The 22,371-nt window shown below is 37.4% G+C and overlaps 2 protein-coding genes and 1 long non-coding RNA gene across 8 annotated transcripts in view; 2 read left to right on the top strand and 1 right to left on the bottom strand.

Annotated features, from left to right (window-relative positions):
* LOC145498162 (uncharacterized) overlaps positions 1 to 22,371 on the top strand; it is a 99,383-nt gene that overhangs the window by 44,270 nt on the left and 32,742 nt on the right. The window lies entirely within an intron of this gene.
* LOC145498201 (uncharacterized) overlaps positions 1 to 22,371 on the top strand; it is a 172,041-nt gene that overhangs the window by 20,724 nt on the left and 128,946 nt on the right. The window lies entirely within an intron of this gene.
* Positions 109 to 19,417, bottom strand: LOC145498208 (uncharacterized). 6 transcript variants are annotated; one of them, XR_014050822.1, is made up of 6 exons: positions 15,418 to 16,624; positions 13,502 to 13,647; positions 9,664 to 9,737; positions 6,966 to 7,050; positions 5,539 to 5,629; positions 109 to 715 (listed from the first exon to the last, which is right to left on the bottom strand). It is a non-coding gene; the product is annotated as an uncharacterized LOC145498208 (long non-coding RNA). The 6 variants fall into 6 exon arrangements; XR_014050824.1 differs by lacking the exon at positions 109 to 715 and adding an exon at positions 19,222 to 19,417 and having other exon boundaries at positions 4,666 to 5,629; positions 15,418 to 15,508; XR_014050819.1 differs by lacking the exon at positions 109 to 715 and adding an exon at positions 13,936 to 14,066 and having other exon boundaries at positions 4,666 to 5,629.

The raw sequence follows: 22,371 nt of genomic DNA on the forward strand, positions 1-22,371 counted from the left end.
TAGGGTGGGCACGTGACTCCCTAGCTCCTGAAAATTACATTCTTTCAAACAGAGCCAGTGAAACTTATACCGCAGGAAAAATATATTGGACATTAATTTTATCCTGCAGTTTTAACCAGGCTAAAATGAAGCCCTAATTTTTTCGGTAGCCAGTGTAAGGAATAACTTTCCTCCTGTAAACAGACGATTTTGTCTTCCTTAGCTTACATCACCACTATTTCATGTTGCGGGAGAAACGAAGAACTAACAAAAGTGGGAGATTTCCAAAGAATGATACAAATTGAGAATTCAAAATAATTATAACGAGAAATGATATAGTTTTAGTGCTGATAGGAGTTACCTCACAAACACAACATATGGCGCATCAACAGATTTGAATAGAGACAGAGCAGATTTAAAATGTTATCAGTCGAAGTCTTTCCCAATCCTAACCACCCTTATTCCTGCTATGGTAATTGTAAACTTCGTTTTTTTCTACTACGGCGTTCAAGTTTCCTTCTTTTGGTAGCTAATTTCACTATCGTGTCAAGACCCCTTTGTTTGTCACAAAGTCCGATTCCAAAAACTATTTCTCAGCAGTAAGAGATATCTAACCCGTCACTGGTACATACACTATTCAGTAGACATAACAAACCTATCGGCTAGTCAGTCTCAGCCATCGCCCATGGTGTATGATCAATTCATCTTGAGCTTTCCACCCAGAAAAGCGTCCTACCTGGAATAAATGAAAACAATTTCTCCGCATTCAGTTACCACAATATTGCCTATGTTTATTTTATATTATTATATTTAGTTTATAAATATTACATGTATTACGTTTTGCCAAATTCTCGCTATGAAACATAACGTTAGCGAAAATTACTTCTATGGATTTAAATGACAAAACCATAGCTTCATTACAAACAAATTCCCGGGCGTTTTCATTAAAGGTGACAAACAAACAAGATTAACTTTCTAAACTGTTCAGCCTAACAGGTTTTAAAAATCCGGCCGATCCGCACAAAATGTGAGCTAAGCATCAGAAGTGGCCAAATTTCGTGACTTTTCACAGTTATGGGGAACATAACGTGACTTCACGTCCTTAGATTTTCCTTTTTTCTAAAATATACCATGAATCCAAGGTGGCGCATCCAAGATGTATGATCTCTTTTTGGCCAGAAATGACGTGATAACTGCCACGCAATTTGAACTTAACACCAGGTTCGCTTGATTTGTCTAACGTTTAGAATTTTCAAGATGCACGCAGTGGAAGAGAATCTTTTTGCACCTTCCCCACCCCTCCCCCTCTTAACACGCCCAAGAACATTACTGAAAAAGGCCTTGCTACAACCACAACAAATACGATTTAACTTAAACTCTTACAAAAGTAAAAAGAAGCGAATTCCAAAGCGTTGAGCTAAGAGCAGTTCCTAAAAGGACAAAACAAAGGAATGAGTTGACATGAAAATGGGGACAGCGGACGGTGGCAAGAGCGCATGCTTCATGATGACATTGTCACCTGCACGTGAATCGAACGTTTCAGGAAAATTAACTAGCACGCATTTTTTCTGATCGTACTTTTTAAAAGCTGCAAATTTTGTGAACAAAACCAAGAGACGAGATCATCGACTTTGGCACAAACGCGGTATTTACGGCAAAATTTATCGTTGATTCTGAATTCTGATATTAATCACTTTTATGATTTCATCATACTAAACAAAATTATGAAAACTATCTTGCAGTAATAAAAGGAACCAAAACAAAACAAACAGAAACAAGCCAACGCTATTTGATTCAGTTTTGCGATAGCATTGCACAATTCCTGTGTGGTGTAGTGGAGATCATTCTCGCTTCACAGTCCAGATCAACACAGGTTCAATTATGGCTCAGGACTTTTTCTTTTTCCTCTTGTTTTGTTGTTGGACGCGCCTGTTCACTGTTCTGACCTCTTAAAACTTTTAAAGAACAGGAAAGGATATAAGCAAAGCCACAAATAATATGTTGTGGTTAACCACTTCAATTCTCCGCGTGACTTCTAAGAAGGAATCTTCGTCGAGACATATTGAATACTTTCACCAAGGTAAAATGCAATATTAGCAGCATCACTCTAGTAACAGTATCGCTAAATTTTGCCAGAGGAAGCAAGGGAACCAAAATACCAAATTATAAAATAATTGAGCTACTACGTGCGCTCTCATTGGTCGATAGATGTGTTTAGATGAGAGTATGTAAGCACGGTTGTGACGTTTTTAGATTCGCGCGTATTTTTGAGAATTATTTTATAAAAGTAAAACAGCACTTTTTCCGTGTTTACATAGCCTCATCTAAACACTCGCGGGGTTGGGAGAATTCTCGAAAATTATGCAAACCCTCGACTACGTCTCGGGTTTGTATGACTGTCTCGAATTCTCCCAACCCTCCTCGTGTTTAGAGGAGGCTATGTAAACACGAAAAAGTGCTCTATTGTTTTAAATATTGACTACAAAACTTTCCCAAATGCCTATCACGTCTACATTGTCAATGGAATACAAAATAAAACTTCCCTAAGCTCTAGGAAAATACATTTTTTCACGAATTCCACCAGCCAGAAAAAGAAATGATGAAGGGTGTATAGATCTGTTGAAATTAATACAGCAGATGAAACAAATCCTCTGAGAAAAGGATGCTCGTTACCTATTTCTCTTCTACCCCCCCCCCCCCCCACCACTAGCAAAATTAACTGAAACGCTCCCGAAGAAATCTCGTCGTCACGAAAGGCGACAACCACGAACCATTTCCCATCGTACCTTTCTGAAAGCAGCAACATTTTGTCAAACAGCAAACGCACAATTTAGAGCATAATTTATCCTATTTACCTGAAAACTGTCAATACATCATTAACTTATTCATAAAAGATCTTGCAGTATTCAAATGTAAATTAGAAATTAGGCACAAGCTATAATATCCGATTGACAATCACATGCGTATTGAGTGGTGTTGTGGAGATCATTAACGCTCCTCAAACCAGAGTTCCAGACGACCGCAAGTTCGATGACCACTCGGAGCCTTAATGTTTCTTTTTTCTTCTTTTTTATTTTTATTTCCATTTTATTCCCTTCGGTGGACGCGCTTGTTTACTGTTTGTAACAGCTTCAAAATTTAGATCGAATACTACAAAAAAAAGATAAAAAAGAGGAACTGCCGTATAAATCAGCGGTTCAATCCATACCCACTTCATAATTACTCCTGATACACATTCCTGTACATCTAGGGCGCGGTGAATGTGTAACTTGTCTCTCGGGCAATACTTCCAGGTTCAAATCCCAAACTGAGCAAATACTTTTTTCTTTCATGTTTCCTTTCCCTTTCTCTTTCCTTTTTTAATCAATGCACACTTCTATGACAATGAACTATTTCCCGACGGTTCTTTCCGTTTCCTGTCTTTAAAAGTATTATCTGAAGCTTTTGATCATTCGGCAGTTCGTCTAGTAGATTAAGTTTGGCTATGAAGTGAAAAATATTTTTACGTGTTTTTTGTCGCTTGTTATGTCTTCTTTTCGAAATTGCCAAAAGCGAATAATGTTAAAGAGAGAAAAATCCTCCTTTTTGCCGCCCAAAGTGAGCTCATTATAGCAAAACAGTGGGTCCGGAGACTGGCAATGAATTTACAAGCGATGACGTAGGAAATTGTTCCAGTAATTTGTTTACCCCACTTCGCCTCTGTAGCTACGTGAATTACTACAGAAGATTTCTTCGAAGTTCGCCATTTTTTTGCAAGTAAAATGTCAGAGAGTGATGGATATATGTCCTCTAGTGAAAGTTCCAACGTACAAGAGCCGGAAAGTTGCGATGAAGTCGTCTAAACAATTTCCTACGTCACCACCTTGTAATACATTCGTTTCGGCCGCGCGCAAAATGGACCCACTTTCGGTTGGCAAAAAGTCAGATTTTTCTCTCTTTCACATTATTCGCTTTTAGCAATTTCGAAAAGTAGATATAACAAGCGACAGAAAAATGCCAAAGAACTTTTCTGAAGATATGATTGATCATCGCAGTTATCCACACAACTTAAGCAGTTGTGAAATTAAAGCCTGAAAAATATTCAGGCCTGAACGGGATTCGAACCCATGATTTCTGCGATACCGGTGCAGTGCTTTACCAACTGAGCTATCAAACCAACTGGGAGCTGGTCACATTGTCAGTTCGTAATATACCCGTAGATGATGAAGAAGGCCGTTCAGGCCTGAATTTTTTTTCAGGCTTTAATTTCACAACTGCTTAACTTGTGTGAATTACTGCGATGATCAATCATGTCTTCATATCTTTCTCCGCAGTTCAAATTATGATATTTCATATATTCACTTGTATTCTTCATCATCTACGGGTATATTATTACGCACTCACAATGTGACCAGTTCCCAGTTGGCTTGATAGCTCAGTTGGTAGAGCACTGTACCGGTATCGCATAGGTCATGGGTTCGGATCCCGTTCATGCCTGAATTTTTTTCAGGCTTTAGTTTCATAACTGCTTAAGTTGTGTGACTGCAATGATCAATCATATCTTCATATCTTTCTCCGCAGTTCAAATATATGGTCTTTCATATATTCACTTGTAAAAAACTTTTCACTTCATAGGCACTTTAAATTATTTCGATTTCAAACTCAAAATATGCTAGCTCGACAAAAGTATTTTCTCGTGCCCTGAATTATCACCAGTGTTACGTAGGTTTACGAAGAAAAGCCATTACGATCTGTCTTTACAACCGAATAACGCGAGTCCGTGTTTGTAACTTGTGTCCCGTCAATCGATATGATCAGTCCATTGGACCTGTGTACAACCGACCGTTTTTTCAACCTCCATTGAACTGGCTGACCAGTGAGAGTTTAAATTTTTTTTAAGCACACACAGAAACAGAAATATACTTTCGACTGTCGATTTACGAAAGAGAAACTACACATCAACTACCACACTATTGATTTAGGAACGCAAGCGACTGCGAAAGCTTTATGCACTGGTCAGCGGATTCATTAAAAAGTTAACACGAATCGATGGAAGGAAGGAAGGAGCGAGTGAAGGAGTAAAAGTCAATGTCCTACCTACACTCAGAAAATGACATTTTCTGAGTAAAAAGAGTAATTAAGTTGTTGGACTTGTCCTAGAATTTGATGATGTGGGGGTAACAATCAAGTAAATTCCCAGGGGTAACTCAGCCCCAGGGTAACTCCCATATAAATCTAGGACAGGGTGCCCGTCTACCTTTGGGGTTGAAAACGGTTATGGTACCTCTTAGGGTGTTCAGCCTCAAAAGGTCCACATCAAGAGCTCTTGTGGTACCTTTTAGGGTATTGAGCCGAAAAAATACAACACGAGATAATTTGTTGTTTTAGAATTGGTACCTCTTAGGGGTAAAAAAACTTCAAGCCACGCTCACAAAAAAACAGTACCTTGGTACCTCTTAGGGGGTCTTTTCAATATTTCCAATGAGCACCCCCCGTCCTTTTTATTTGGGAGTCCCCCTCTCGGAGAATCTGAGCCAGGTTACGGTTTGGGTTGATAAATGCATAAGAGCACATGTTTACCTGGGTCCTAAATTGCAATAAAATTGTCAATATCTTGAATAATGGTACATGGTGTTTATCCTCTCCTTGCCTTGTCCTGATTTGTCTCCAACTGAAAAATAGAAGGAACAGCAAGATTTAGATCAAATGATTAATGGCTGGCATAGTGTGCTTACTGATTCTTAACACAAGGAACCTGGCCAAACACTTTAAACAAAGCCTGTCTCAGCAGGCCCAGGAGTACAAATGGCTACTTCAGGTCTTCTATGCAGATGCTATGTAGGCTTGTCACGCAATCTTGCATGAAGAGCGTGATTAAGTGACGGGCCTGAAGAACATCTGGGTAGGAGGCTAGCTCTGTTTCAGTCACCCACTAATTCTAGGAACAAGGCGGGGCAAGTACATAAAACTGGGGGCCGCCTATGATGGACTAGCATCTCATCCAGGGAGAACAGGAATACAGTTCTTTCAATAGGATCTGAAGTGAGTGGCTGCTCTGGTGTAACAACTGTCAGAAAGTATTAAGAGGGGCCCAGAATAACTTCCTCTAGGGCGGGAGGGGAGTGGGGCTGAGCCGGGATGGGTTGGTGGGTGGGTGGGGGGCGTGTCATACCCAAATACTATTTTAGTATGAAGAATGAATTACATGTAACATGATCTGAGGAGGTGTTCTACATTCCGTAGGAAATATGACAAGTTATCAGTGAAGTTTAGAAATCAAATAATATTTACCACAAATGACTACAACGTTTGCCATAGATCTGTCTTTAGCAGTTTCAAAATTAAAAGGGTATTTTTTTTAAATCTACATGTATTCTTGAGTTGAGTCAATTTAAAGATTGCAAAAAAAAGAAACAATATTGATTTGAATCATTCACCTTTGTTCTGTCTGCATAGGTCCATTTCATTGACTTGTAATTCGAAAGGTTGGTTTATAAAAGTTGTTTAAAAGTTGAACCCCACTATAACTCATCATTCTTTCAGAAAATATGTGCTAACATGGATATGTGGGTACAATGTTTATCACCCTTGACCCCTCTTGAGATCCCTTCAGGGGAGGGGGTGTTGGATGCTACAGATAGGGTCAAATCTTCTAACAACTGACCAGTCTTCACCACCTTGGTAAATGGAAAACTTATTTGCCCAAAACAATTAACTTGGTCTACTCCACCAAGCACGTAAATGACAAGTATTCAAGTCATACCCCCAAGAAATATTATTTTCCACTATGTCAGCTATCTAAAAACTTCACTGCATGTACTTGTACTTGAGAGTGAGATTAAAACTCATTGTTACGACAGGGGTTTTTTCTCTCACTTGCTTCAACTGCTGCAATGGCTTTTTCAATTCAACAACTAGAATTAACATGACAGATAATCTCTGGCATTAGGAAAAGTAATATACTTGTATAGATGTATTTTTTCACAAAACATAAACCATTTCCATACCTGGGCAACTGTTATTACTGAACTCTTCATTGTAAGCTTAACAGGAACTATCCTAGTATGGTACATATACATTTGATGATGGAAACTGAAATAAATAAAAATAAATATTATTTAAATAATTTTTAAAACAATTTAACTTAATTAGGGACAAATGGCTCTTGTACAGTCTTATACTAGTGCAGTGCAAGCAACCTGCACAGCAAAACATATATTGCATCTCAATAGCCTCAAACAGTTAATTTTTGATTTCAAATTATGTATCAAGCCAATAAGACAAGAGATAAATTATTTAGAAAAATGACTCAGTTACACTGAAGAGGAAATCCAGTGAGCGGCAGTAGGAGAGGGGGTCGGCAGGGGTGACAGAAATGAAAGGGGCATGCCAGAGCTTACCTGCAAGGAGTTAGGGAGAAACTAAACCATCTTCTTTATGCTCTGTTAACAATGAGTGAAGGGAAACCTCCCTCGCTGTGGGGATGGGTTTTCCAATATTAAAACAAAGGAGCTTTGGCACTTGCTAGCTCTTAATACATTCTGGAACTTTTATATGAGTACGAATATGAGATAGATGATCAAGCCCAAACAATAAAAACTGAAAGAACGGCTGAGAAATAGCAGTTAAATGAGCACAAAGCAAACAAACGCCGGGCAAACACAACCCAACCAAACAAACATATCGCCAAAAGCACAGACAGATGCCTACACACTACAAACAGATGCCCAACCCCCCCCCCCCCCAAAAAAAAGAAACAAACCAAACTGAATGAACAGGCAAATGAATGCAAACAAAAACAAGGCTGAACACACCCAAATGGAACAAACAGCTGAGAGAACAGAAACCAACTGTACTATCAAACTTCTTTTAAACCTGAATAATTTATAAAGGAGAAATTATTTAGTGCTATGATAAGCAATGAAATTAACACATACATGTACAACAAGCTGAACCAATAGCAATGATAGCAAGGGAAGGCTGCTACATGTATCTAAGAGTAACCAGCATTTTTCCTTTAAAACTTTATTGTGACCTTTCAAGGAAGCTTGCTAAAAGAGTTTTTATGAAAGCAAGTTCATCTAAGTTGTCTTTCTTAATTAATTCTTCAGTGACTTTGAGCTCATCATGTACAGGTACTGCACATTGCAATATTATCGCATTCGCAGAACACAGTTCATAATCTTGGGTGTCCTGTGGTGTCAAGGGTTACCTCTTTTGACATGTTTTTATTGAACATCTGCATTTTCTGCTCCATTTTAAATGTAATACATCATGTGTGCATTGTGTCATGATTTTTGTTGTAGTATGAGCAAGTCTGAGCATTGTAAAGTGGATATCTAAAGATTACCTCATGGTTTGTAGTTAATTTTACACATGTATGTTCACGAACACAACCTTGAATCGCCTTGGCTTTGGGATGCTAACCGTGGTCTCAAACAGTTATAGTTTGATTGGCTGCATTATTTTGTTGATTAGCTCCAGTCGTGACAAATAGCTTGGTCTTTATCCAGTCAAATATTGTCGGTAAAAAAGTACTCTAAAGGCATTAGATCCAGACTTGATTGTAGAATATCGGGCCACTCATTTGCATTTCATTAAATTTGAATTGTTTCTTCTGTTTCTATACGACGATAAAGTTGACAGTTACTTGTGATAACACATTGTTCATGGCTAGTCTTACACAACTCGTTTCGTCCCAGCCAAGGGACTCATCAGAAACCTTTCTGCTTGGCAAACTCGTTGGGCATCGCGCCCAAAGTCCCGTTCGCTAACAAAATGACGACAGCAATCTCGCCTTACATGTATATCGCATAAGGATTCCCGACCGCACAAATTCACGAGTGAAAATTGACAACTGTCAACTATATTGTCAATTTTCACTCATGAATTTGTGCGATGAAACGAGCTGCGCAAGACTAGCCACGAACAATGTATTATCACAAATGTTTCTATACGCTTCGTTTTTAGAAGCATTGAGGGATATGTTAATAACTAGCCTGGTGTTGTAAAGTCGCTCATTGGAATCAGTCGTACAGAGTTTGTTTACAACAAACGCACACGCTATTGTAACTGATTGTTTAAATTTGTGCTTCCAGCTTAGAATAATGTACGTAAAAAATATACTGTTACAAATAAGGTTTTATGCTTAAACATTAATAGTTTATGTGAAAATATTTAACACGAAATTAGAAGCCTAATGTAAATATTTGTGAGTCTATGGAAACAGGTGCCGTCACGCATTGTATCAACAAATTGTATTTTATGGAGCTGACTGGCATGGACTTTGACACTATGATATATGATTTTATCAGTCTGTAAAACCTCCGTTGTTGATAAAAAGAATTAATGTTGATTTTAGCAATAAACACAGGTTGAAAGTCAGCTAGTGAAATCATAAGGTTAATATATATTAATGTGACGGCGTCGAACGCACTCATAATCTTTGACTACTACTAGTGAACAATGTACTGCAGCTGACTTAAGGTTGGTGAAGACTAATGTAAACACTCCTTCAGGATGGTCGAGTAGGCCTCAAGAATCAGGCAAGAAAGTAAGTCTGGTAAGGTTGGACTTTATGCTCCAAGCCACAGTAGTCAAGTTTGAAACAGTTACTTGCCTAGTGGCTGTAAACAAACCTGAAAAGATGTCAAACACTGTTAGTAGAAGTATATATTTAATAAAGATATTGCAAGATTTTCTCACCCGAGTAACTGATATTATTGAGCTTTTTTGGTCACACTTTACAGCAGCCATTCTGGTATTTTCCATGATAGAATCTGAAATGAAATTGTAAAGCAAATAAAATATTTCAAAATTCATTCAGAATGCAAAGGAAATGTATTTACTGCACAAGGCAACAGTTCTAAAAGCCAGAGGAATTAGCTTGTAAACACCAAAATTACTCCCTGCCATTCAAGTGCTTTAGTGACAGCTGTGTATCACATGTGCTCATCACTAATGGAAAATAAATATACAGTGACAATCAATAATACAATAGACAGAGAATCAATCATTCAAAGTGATATGCCAGCACTTTTTTCTATCTCTTTGGTTATGTAAACTTTATTTCTCTGTGTGAAATGTGTTGCAATTTAGGAATGTTTATAAAAAAAAAAATTACCAATGAAATATTATTAAGGGACAGTGCCATGGCCTGTGCATGTGTGATTGCATTCTCATTTTGGCTTGATGATTTCTCTCTCATTCCTTTTTAGAGGGATTTAAAAAGGAGATTTCTCAACACTATATCATTTTGAGGTCACTATTTTAAATGACCTGTACCACTTGCTGTGTTTCTGACCCTGCTGGGCTGCAGCGTGATCTTCACACTTCACCAACTGTTAAGTATCCCGACTTAACAGCTATTTTTTTTCCTCCAGCACAGTGTATATCATCACAGAATGCATATTCTGCATTTCATAACAATTTAAAACATAATACTGTATTTCACTTTAGTTACCATTAAATTGCAAGACAATCCATACATCTTTCGACTTGCTGTTGCTATGTGATTTATCTCATGTAAGTACTAATTACATTTCACCTGCATATTTCCACAGATTCCTATGTACATTTATTTTAATATGCCACTTGACTTGAACGATACAGTACATGTAAATATATGCAGATTCTTTAAAATGTAACAATATAGTGTGCAAGATATATTAAATAGCCTTACATTCATGTCATTTTTGCCTGGTGAGTTTGGATGACTTCAAGTGTTTAATTAAATGTCGGTTGGCTTATGTGTTCACACGGATAAACTTCAAGCATTTGAACAGTTAGCCAAACTTTTCAAACAGTCAACTTTTCGATCAAAGGGTCACTGACTTAGCACATGGTCAGTAAACCATAAGCGCTTGAAAGTCTCTAAAGCAATAAGAATGATTCTAATTAATCATCAGAAAACTGGATAAATGATATATTTCAAAGCACACGAATAACTACTTAGGTTGGAAATTGTTTGGATGTTGAATTGTCAAGAAAACAAAAACACAATTTTGCCCGTGTTTGTTTCATTGAAGTCATCATCGTATGCAATGCCTATCCAGAAACATTTCCAACCAAATTCCATCGATATAAACGAAGTAGCCGGCAGTCACAAATTATTTTGAAGAAACATGATTTACTATCAGTAAAATACGGTAGACGATCAAACTTGTTTAATAGCGCAAACACACTCCGAACTGTTACATGCAATTCACACGCAGGGATCGGGATGGACCTGCGCCATGAGCATATGGCACATAAAGCCATGAAATGGTGCATTCAGAAAGTACTCACCGGGCCTTCAATGTTCCCCAGCCGTGAAACAGCTGATAAAATATGCACTATTTTGTGGAATGGATTTTCATTTGTGAAATTTTCAGTGTAATAACGAATAAACACGCAAGAAATCACGATGCCTTTGCTCTTTAATCGACATTATAAGAGCGTTTGTGGTTCTTGCATTGTGGTTCTTGCTCAATCCATGTATGTGCTTTCTGTTTTCAATGATAGAATCAGGTGATTTGAATATGTTTTGCATGCTGTAATTAGCCAAAATAATGAGCCTCTGAAAGCGAAAGTTATGAAATTGGACAAGACTCGGATATTATTGCCATTTTGCACTACGAATGCCGGGTCCACCAAAATGAATTGTGATCCTAAAAACAACAATGAGTTCAAAGCTTCCAAGCCTTCTAGTTTTTTGATGAACAAAAATTTCAAAGTAAGTGGCTAACTTTGTTGCCTTTGCTTGCTTACTAACCCTGAGGGGGATGCTGTGTACTGTAAGGTCTGCTTAAAACATGGCAAGAAGAACAGTCGTACTATGACCGCCAAATATAAAACATTTAAAACAAGCAGCATGACGAGACATGAGGACCTTCCAGATCACAAACATGTGTTCAAAACATGCGTAAAAGTATAAAACAACAACAATCAAGAATTACGTATCGTTTGTCGAAATTTTTTTATGGTCCATTTATTTACCCTAATGGCCCAAACTTGTCATAAATGACCTATAACTTTCCAATGCCATGGGCTATAGGCTCATTTACCAGTTTTACCTTCCCAATCCCTGCTCAGGTGACGCAAGTAAAAAACTTTTCCTGGACAGGATGGGGGAAGTTTGCTCATAGCCTGAAATGTCAGTCCTCAGACGACGACTGACATGCCTCTCAAGCTAGAAATATACTGTCCACAACCTCAGTATGATCCAACACAAAATAGAACACAGGTCACTGATTACCAGAAAGGTATGTTTGTTATAATCTTAAACAAAGTGGGACATCGCATACCATAGTTTTACGTTAATTCATGTGACCCAAACACAGCCATTATTAATTGTTTTCATTCAACTACCACAGTGACTACATGTATATTTCAATTCAATGTTTTTGTTTTCAATAAAAAAAAGGAAACAAAAATATATACTAAGGCAAGCTAACTTTAAAAACTTAAACTGCAACAAAACACAACATAAGACAGTTGGAAATTGAGCATTCATGAACGAGACACCAACTTGATTTTTTTACATGCATACCAAGGCTTTCTGTTTGGCTTGATAAATTGTTTTACTGTTCTTTTCTGTCTGTCTTCCGAACTCTGTAGCTTCTGGTTAACTTTGGGTGCATTGCTTTGAGGTGGATCTGGATCACTCGGATCATGCTGCATCAAAGGAACCGATGAATCCATGACCAGTGTGGATTCATCAGTTCCTTTGATGCACCATGATCCGAGTGATCTTGGGTCACTGATCCTGATTCAGATTACCGCAAAGGAACGCACCAGTAAGCTTAAAATGTTTTTTTAAATGTTTTTATAACGGTTTTATAACGGTTCCAAGACTTGAAACGGATACGGGAAATATATGCTTCCAGTTGATTTCTTTATGGATTGCTTTTGCCATTTAAACAGATGCTTGGATTTTTTAACGGATTGCTTTTGCTGTTTTAATGGATACTTAGATTTCTTAACTGATATGTCTTTCCATTCTAACAGATGCAAAGAAATTATGAATAGTTGCAAAAGCCATTTGAACCATTTGATTGTAATGTAAGACACTTCGCCTAACGCTTGAAATGGTTTTCATGAAACGTTTAAACCGATTACAAACAGATAACAAATGGATGATAACTCAAAATAGTACTAGTACTAGTACCCAGTCTACCTATAGGGCAAAATATGCTCTGGAGGTCTGTCACATGTCATCCCATATACATACATACATACATACATACATACATACATACATACATACATACATACATACATACATACATACATACATACATACATACATACATACATACATACATACATACATACATATCCACAAGATTTGCGCTGACTTAAAAATTAAAAATAAATTTGGGAGAATGATTATGGATTCAATACACAGTGAATGATGACACAAGGCAGCCCAAAGAACCTTTGATTTGACCTGGAACTAAACAAGGCAAAAGACAAGCAAAAGTAAGCTTATTGCAAATTGATGTAAACATGACTTCATGGTATATTTCGGTTGCAGCAAGGGATAAAACATTGAATTCTTTACCTCATGAGATAGCTGATCATTGTGAACAAGCTCTAACTTTTCAAATTTGAAGGTTACTCCAACTGCAGTGTCTCTATAAGACTGTATGACATGCTGAAGTAATTCTTTCCCCTCTCTCATGTTGAAATTGGAAACTTGAAGAAGTTCTGAAAGGCAGGACAATTGAAAAACTGAGCAGTGATTAACCGAGATAAAACAAAGTCATTTAAGCTTAGGCCCGGTTTAAATTTTACATGTTACATACTCTGAATTTAATACTAATTTGGGTCGACTTGAATTAACAAGTTCAACATTTGATTTAAACTTAGCATTTTTTGTGCCAAATAAAATTGCTGAGCGCGAGCGACATGTTCATTCCTAGACTCTGTTTCAAGTTTCCCATCAAGAGGGCTGACAATGATAAGGAGCACATTTTACGTTTCGATCGTTCACACCTTTCAAGTACCATTTGCGCATAGAGGACGTGCGATTTACAATGTGGATGACAGTGCATTACTTCTTATACTCTGATTTTCGTTTCACTTTCCCACTCAAATTCAAGTCCATAGACTTTGCTCTCCATCTTCTAGTGAAAAAAGAGAAAAAAACTTTGTCACACGCTACATTTTGTCTTGCCTTGCCTCTTCTTCAAATTAAGTAGAGCATCTCATACAAAAACGCATTGCAGCATGTCAAGCCAGTAAGTTTTATACTCTGCTGAAGAGAAGTACAAACACTGCATACACTATTTTATCTTTTTCTCAGCTCGTGAGCGGATGCAATTCAACAAATCTAGCAATCTGATTGGTTCCTGGAGCAGGCGGAATTTTCTCATCCGGACCACCACAGCGGGCGGAATCCGTCGAGTTGATCTATTTTTGTGAACGAATTAGCGGTAATCATCAATCTTTCGACCTTTTTACACTTCCATCGACAATTAATCAATGCAAATTTATCTCTATTCACCTTTAAATGGCAAGGAAAGTCACTGTAAGTAAATTCAATTGAATTTTTTGAAGTTGTTTGGCTGTTTGTAGCTTGGTGCTGTAATTGTGCATAATCCTGTGTGTCCTTTTCTGTACAATTTTAAGTAAAAAATTGAGTCAATTTCAGTCAGGTTTACCTCTCTGATCGTTGCTGTATTTGAGAGAATTTCTGTGGAATACACTTAACAAATTTCCTCGCTATTTGCTACTCAATTTACGTTAGAAAACTCTGATTTCAAGTGATTCGCAACAGCTGACAGAAATTGTTTTTGTAGTACAACTTCAATCTTTGCATGAAATTTCACACTGGAAAAACACTTTCGCATAACTCAACTGGTGAACTAAATGCAACTAACATAAAGTAGTTCAAAATAAATCTGTTCAATCTTAAATACATCTTTCTTTGTCTAGTATCGGAGTTACTCGCTTGTTCACTCGTTAGATTTTTTAAGAATGGTTTGTAGATGGCGCATAAGCCAATTCAATGACAAAGTTGCATAAACAAACCCACTTGTAAGCCAATTTACTGCAGGAATAAAAGATAAACATGTTATTGGCCAGCTTATGGTCGGTCCGTATCGTGAAAAACTGTGACGTCAGACTTGAAACTGCTGCCCTTGGCCTGCGACCTTGGGCAGCATTTTCAAGACCTTGGTCACAGTTTTTCCCTATACGGACTGACCATACAACAACAACAATAACTTTATTTACTCATACATCTACAGTGCCTTTATATCAATGAAAAGTATAGACAAAGAAAAAAGTGTACTATATGAGTCTGGAAACTGAAGTAACCAAGGGTTTTCTCGTCAGCTTCCCGTTATCATATTGCCATATTGCCATTACCCTGCATGTCACGTAGCATAGAACGGTTTTTGCTTAACAGCCGAAAAGTAATTGGTTTTCCATAACTACGTTGCACGATTGGATTGAAGCAAGAACCACACATACTAGCATCCTCACTAGCCTTCCATCTACATCTTCTACAATTGCCACCAAAAATTCCCACCAGCTTGTTGGGCACATGTCATGCAGCACAAAACTGTGGAGTAATGCATTGGTAAAATATAGTTTAACAGAATTTATGAATTGGATTCGGCACATGTAAAATGCGGCATTTAAATCAACTGTCAAACTCCAGTCGCATATTTGACTGGATCAGTCGAATGTTCAACTGAACTCACATTTAATAGACCATTTTACAGTTGTCTACTTGGTGACCTGGCCTGTGAATGGCAGCGAGGCTAGAGGTGGCCTTACTTTGGTACAGACATCTCTGCTTTTGTCATGTCAGTGCACCTGGTTAGCATTAGAACAACCTGATTTACACAACAAATGCCAGTACTGGTCAGCAGTACCAGAGTTGAGCATGCTCTTGAGCTGTCGCCGTGGTGCCCTATTCATTGTCCTGTTACTCGGCTGTTTATAGTTTCACTGTGGTTTGATTAAAGCCTTACACGAACTGGTCGTTCCTTGGTTCTAGCGTTGTACTATTTACTGGCAAAAAGCAGTGAGGTCTGTATCAAAACAAGGTAACCTCCAGCCTCACTGCCATTTAAAGATCAGGTCACTACGCAGACAACTGTAGAATGGTCTATCCAAATAGGTCGCATTTAATTGGTTTAAACGTCGCATTTTGCATGCTCTTAATGACGGTGCCTACTTTTGTTAGTGCGCACATGTTCTGTGCATCACGCAAGGCATGGTTTAAGCACCACACACACACTGGGTTGACATTGACGCAATAAATTTTGCTACCAAGTACACGACTTAAATGAAAGCAAAATTTTCCTTCTGTGACCAAATCAACTACTTAAAACAGGAACACCAGAATAGTAGCATATCGCTAACCACTAACTGTGTAAGTCTTCCAGCTGAAAAACTAGCTGTTATCTGTCAGAAATTTAACTGAAATCTAACTGTAAACATGTACCTGTAGATGGCATAGAGATATGCAAATGTTTCACTTACTGGGGAGGTGACAGGAAAAAATGTAACGGGCATTGTAATAGTTTTCACAAAAGATCAATAACTTTAAAAAATGCATGGTTACCCTACATTTTATATTATGAAATGGAAGTGGCAAGCCTATTCAACACATGATTAGTTTGTGGTTGTGAGCTAAAGGTATTTAGACTGTATTTTAGCTGAACCAGAGGAAGGCTTTCAGAGACAACTAAAAGCGCTGTTGCAACAATTTTGTTATTAAAAACATACTAAAAATGTTTTTTGTTTCCTTTTACAATATACTGTATCTTTATAAATGCCTTTGCTTTTCTGTATGTAAAGGCCTAAACAGGAATTCTAAGGAAATCTGTGAAGAAATATTCTTTCCTTCTTTTTTCAGAAAATGCTGATGTCAGCATTTTTGTAGACATTCAAGGCTAATTATCTAAAAAAAAAGTGTGGCTACCCAATTTTTCTTTGTGGATTCCAATAGCCCTTGCAAAGATCTCCTTTTTCCATGTGGTCCTAACCTGACACAAAAACCTTTGTATTTAGTAGACACCGTCCTTAAATCAGCAATTAGATTCAGTATATGTAAAATGCAACGTTTAAACCAGACCTTAGCTTAAGGTGGCTCCCTATAGTTTCAAGATTGCATGCATGCATAGGACAAAAGCACAAGTAATCTGCAAGTGCTCAAAGGAAAACACAAGTGTTTTTCGATTTTTATCATGTCAACATGAGCACAAAAAGCAAAACTGACAGTAAATTTTTTTGCGTTTCTTCTGTGAATTTTTTTTTAATTTGGCTCAGTAGTAATCACATGCAATTCCTACAAATTACCCTATTTTTGTTAAAATCTGTCAGAGCTAATCTAATATATTTAGAAGAATGACAAATTACAGAATATTGGAAAAACCATCTGAACAACCTTAACTTTTTACCAATTCAAAATGTCAGGCAATATTATTTCCATGATGTGGCAAAGTATGACAAAATTTAACCACAGGAAAGTATAAACATTAAGGACTTTAGGCTGAAATGAGGAATAATAATATTATATTTATTATCTGCCTGTCATTAGATGTGATGTTGCCATGGTAATGGCCTTGATCCAAAAATTGACAACCAAAAAGTAAGCCTCATTTTAACAGTACCCATACTGGTAAATCTCTATGGGGAAAACTTTTAGAGAAATTAACTAAGTTTCTTTTTCTAACTTGCACTCTATAGGGAGCCACCTTGAGGGGGTCTTATACTCTCAGCTATAAATCTTTCTCCTAAAAACCATTTTTTCGGAACATGAACATTCAACATTCCTGTTCATTTGAAAATTGTATTTTGAAACAATTTTCCTCTTAAATATACTCCTTGATTTACGTTTGAATAGAGAAATCTGCACACTGGTAGCTATATTTCAACATAGCAACACCCATACCAACCATTGTTTACAGTCTAAAAGTACTCACAAAATGGATTCAATTCAGTACATTTTAATGGTACTTTAAAGCAAAGCTTTAAAGATGTGTACTTATGAGAATTTTGCATCATGGTCCTGAACATTGTTTCCTCTACCATCTTATACGCTCCTTGTACTTGGTTAACATTTCTGTGACTGGTGTTTATTCGGGTATTCAATGGATCATTTATATGAAACCTTTCGATATACCCCCTCCCCTTGCCTCTAACCCCTCCCCCCATTCACAAGACTAAATTGGGTTCTTGGAGACCGAAGTAAAAGTTTAAAGCCTTATTGCTCAAAATGACCGTATAGATGGATCATCAATATCTCGAACATGATACAATGTATCTCCACTGGGTTTTAACCGAATGTTGTCAAATTATCAACATTGGTAAAGGACACAATTATCTAGGTCTTCAAATTTGCAATTTATGAAATTTCTTTCCCTGTTATTTAGTTAACATAGTTATTATTAGTTAATATTAGTGTACTTTTTCAAAATTTCATGAGAAAAACCCCCTCAAAACACTGCCTTCTGAGGTTTGTGTCCTGGACAACTTGCTTATGGACAGGATGAACTTAATCCCCAGTATTGCATTGTGCATCCCTACTGTGCATAATTTCACCCGTGATTAGTGCGCGCACATTAAAAAATGGTGGCTTTTTCTTTACAGCTGGACCTCGCCATAGAGGTAAATCATCATTTTCTCACAAAGGAGTATGGTGACCTATCATTTTTTTTCTGTTGTTTTGAATTGAGTAATAAATTTCTCTGAGTGTGTAAAATAAATATGGGCCAATTCTCAGTGTAGAACAAAAAGCAATCATCGGAAAGGTGAATTTAGCAAGCAATCGTGACTACAATCATGGTGCTATTATAAGGATTTATATGGGTATAAACAAGGTGCTGTTGCTCCTAAACGAACATGGGGACCCCTCATTTTTATTTCAAAATTTAAGTTCCTACAATATAAACAATCAATAGGTAAAGTTTCACAAAAATCTCAGTGCATGTTCTATTTCAGTGGAATGACCTTAATTCCATGCTTCTCGAACCATTCATTTTTACGTTACCGTGTTTATAATGAACACCACTTTTTAACACTAAGGAGCTAGTTATTCATTAACCATCGTGCCATGTGAAAAGGAAAGCTCATTTTTGAAGTCACAGTGCAAAGTCCTTTAACGTGGTACCAAAACTGTTCAACAGAGTTGTTTTGCAAAAAAAATGTTCTTAAGGTACAAGACCCCCTTAAGTCTTAATTAAGCTTATGATTATTGTAAACACATGACTGTGACATATACAGCTAACTTGATCAAACCTGTAGTCACATAAAAGTTCATACCTTTTGCCTGTTTCCTTTTCCATGGGATAACAAATTCCCCTTTCTTAGATAAAGAGGCCCATGGACGCTGCTTTCCTGCATCATTTGGTCGGTCACTTCATTGCGAATTTAAACGTACGGCGAGCGGAGTGTCATCTTCAGAAAACTCTGAGCTTGAACCGTCCTGAGCTAGACCTCCTCTATCAATGTTTTGATCCTTGTCTGATTTGAACCCCTTCGGAACAAACATTTTCCTCAACAACAGTTGACTTGTCCTTAACTTAGCTCCTCATGACTTTTGTACGGTCTTAATAAATGACTTTTCGCTAGAAATCACTGCATTCCTCCTAAACGACCGCGTGAGACTGATCAAGTATCGGGACAAGCGCGCGAATCACAGTTCCTCTCCCTACAGGGTAGAGTGAGATGATGCGGAAGCTTCTAAATTCACCAAAACTGCCCCAAAATCTTCTATCCTGCAACTTTAAAATAATAAATCTAAATTTTTAAATCTTTTAAAACATATGTTTTTGAAAATGCTTATAAAGCAACCTAGTCATTTGTCCTGGTTTTGTTATAGTATCGATACTGTCCCTACTCTACAGGGTGTATATTGTTATGTTACTTTGTGACCAGGCCTTGTTGATGATAAGCAACACCAGAAAACCGGTAACCTACGAATTGTATCTTTCAAGAATACACTCAGAAGTAATTTATAATGGTAATTGAACTGAGTGGAGTGCAATTTGGTCTGAAATCATACGCGTGATTTCAAAATCGAACGAGCGCGTAGCGCGAGTTCGATTTGAAATCACAAGTATGATTTCAGACCAAAATTGCACGACATGAAGTTCAATTGCCACTTTATTAGATCCATTTTGAAATCGCACAATTTTATCGCCTTAATTTTTAGACTTTTGGTGTATTGTTCCGGTAGCCGGTTTGTTAAAAAAAAAAGCGGAACCGGAAACACCTTTACGTCTCATTTGGTATGCAAAACGATGTCATGTGACGAAAACTCATCCGAGCATGACAAAGAAATAAGCGGTTCCGAAGTCAGAACGAAAATAGTCTGCCTCAGGTATAAAAGTTCAATTCTCGTCGCTTGAATCAATGATGGAAGGTCTTTCTTTCTTCTGTGATTGAAGCTGAGACTTTTCATTGTCTTTGGAGAAGGAATTTGAAGGTGCATCCTGCGTAATTCTGCGATGGATTTCTTTTGAGTTGTGAAACTCCCTCGAGTGCACGATGCCCAGTGGATGGTACGTTTTTTTTCTTTCATACCGTTTAATGGCATGATTTTAAGGGAGTCCAGCTCGTTATCATCTCCGTTTCTTTTTGTGACCTCGGCGAAGGACTCAATACTCAGGACCTTGTCAAGTTCTTGCGACGCCATTTGTTTCAAGATATTTCCAAGATGGCGGGACTAACACCAGCTTCGTAAGACGTTCATTCATTCACTGTTTTGTGGAGCGGGGTGTATTTTGACTTTGTTTATTCACAGCGACAGAGTTGAGCTCTTTTGTTGCTTCGTTTGAAACTACCAGAAACCTGGAAACATCTACCTTCTTGAGATGGCCCTGAATTTATTGTTGTGTGGTTTTCGTTTGTTTATGTTTTACTGGACTCGGTATCATACGGATTTTGAGCAGATGTTGAAGAAAAATCGCCAAAATATTCATCAAAATGGACACTGAAAGTTGGAAACTTCCATTAAAGTAGGTGTTCAGCCTGAAGGAGCTGATAATCGTCATTTTAGAAACTGTAATTAATTACATTCGTCAAGTTTTTTGGAAAAAAAAAACCACAATAACAACAAAGTTTTGGCAATACTAGTTGCTAAATTCTCCACACAATGGCTTTTTCCCTTTCATTTTCCTGAAATGTTATTGTTTACTTTAAACTAATATTGAAATCTGATTTGTTGTTTTGTTTTACTGTCCCATTCTCAATGGCTGAGAAAAAGATGCGATTTAGAGCAAAAAATAGTGCGATTCATGAATAAATCGCACCATTGAGAGCCAATCAGATTGCAAGGATAGCCAGTGATTTCAAAATGGATGTAATAAAGGAAATAACCGAAGATTTCTCGGCTGGCTCAAGTCTTGAGGTAATTGCTGCATGCTTTACACGAACACTCAAAAAGACATATGATGTGAGAAAGAACTTTGTAGTGTTTCCGCCGATAAGATGCCGCAAGCCGCAACTTTGCGATAACATTGATGCTAGTCCCGCTTGATCTTAGACATCATCATCAAAGATGGTATTTTTTTTCCTGTGAAACGTCCTCCGCTCGTAGGTGATCCAGTGTTGGGTCACATTTTAGGTCTGTACGTGCAAACAGACCATTAGTAATCACACTGGAACACAATATTCTCCTTAACTACTCTGATTACTACAGCAAGACATCTATAAAATTGTATCTGCTTTTCTTTTTTTCAATATGCACAATGTACATTTAAAAAAAAACAGATTTAATTTGATGTTGTTCTGTCGTTTATTTAAGCAACAGAGTACTTTTTCCATGTTCACATAGCCTCGTCTAAACACGAGGGGAGTTGGAAGAATTCAAAACAGTTATGCAAACCCTTGACTTCATCTCAGGTTTGTCTAACTTTCAAGAATTCTCCCAACACCCTGAATGTTTAGATGAGGCTGTGTAAACATGGAAAAAGTACTCTGTTGCTTTTATAAAATATTTCTGAAAAAAATGCACAAATTTAAAACATCACAACAGTATTTACATACTCTCATCTAAACACACTTATTATATCTCTCAGTTAAGACACATGCTGTGATTGGTCAATTTAGCAAGCCATATTCTCCTGTATGGCCCGCTAGAATTTAAAGTTGGCTTTGTTGCCAAACTGTTTCGTGATTTATCGCCAAGTGTTCTTAACTTTTATGGCAAGTGAAAGTTTAAAACTTTCTTATACTCTGAATTGTGTAATAAAGCGTGCTAATGACTTAAAAGCAATTTCAAACTGATTCGTTTTGCTTTTGAGGTGCATCAGAAATTTGAAGCATTTCCAAGTCCGCGTCAATAGAAATAGTTTCCCAACCCGTCAGGCAACACAGCAGAGACATAATAAACATCTTACTAACCTCGTCTTCACGGTCCGTATTGTAAGTTACGGATCCTCGTTTTTTCCCCATCGATTAATGGCACGT

This window comes from Orbicella franksi, chromosome 9 (genome assembly GCF_964199315.1).
Source record: "Orbicella franksi chromosome 9, jaOrbFran1.1, whole genome shotgun sequence".
NCBI lineage: Eukaryota > Metazoa > Cnidaria > Anthozoa > Scleractinia > Merulinidae > Orbicella > Orbicella franksi.